Consider the following 493-nt stretch of genomic DNA (forward strand, 5'->3'; position numbering starts at 1 on the left):
AGACCTCACGCAGGAGATGCAGGCAGACTCCTGGAGCTCAGGTAGGGCCCTGCTGGCTTTCATACAGACTCTGGCTTTTATCTTGTGAGATGGAAATTGACTGGAGCTGTGTGAAGGAGGTAATGGCATAATCTAGGAGGTTAGTTATGGCTCACTCTGGCTTCCCTGTGTCGAAGGCTTCAAAGCCCTGATTCAGACATTGGCAGTAAGAACTGGCCAATTTCTGGATACCTTTTGAAGGTAGGAGTCTGTAGAGTTTGCTTGATGTATATGGAGTGTGAGGCAAAGAGTAAATCCAACCCCACCCCAAGATTTGGCCAGAGCCATTGAAAGGATGGTGTTTCCATTCCCGGAATGGACAAGACAGTGGGAGGGGGATGTGGGGATGAGAGGAAGGTGATCAGGACTTTGGTTTGGAATTTGTAAAATTTCAGGTGATGCTTAGATCCTCACATTGTTAGTCGCACATAATGTTTTGGAGTCAGAAGGGAGG

This window comes from Orycteropus afer, unplaced genomic scaffold (genome assembly GCF_000298275.1).
Source record: "Orycteropus afer afer isolate SDZICR_OR568_19922 unplaced genomic scaffold, OryAfe1.0 scaffold00582, whole genome shotgun sequence".
Lineage (NCBI taxonomy): Eukaryota > Metazoa > Chordata > Mammalia > Tubulidentata > Orycteropodidae > Orycteropus > Orycteropus afer.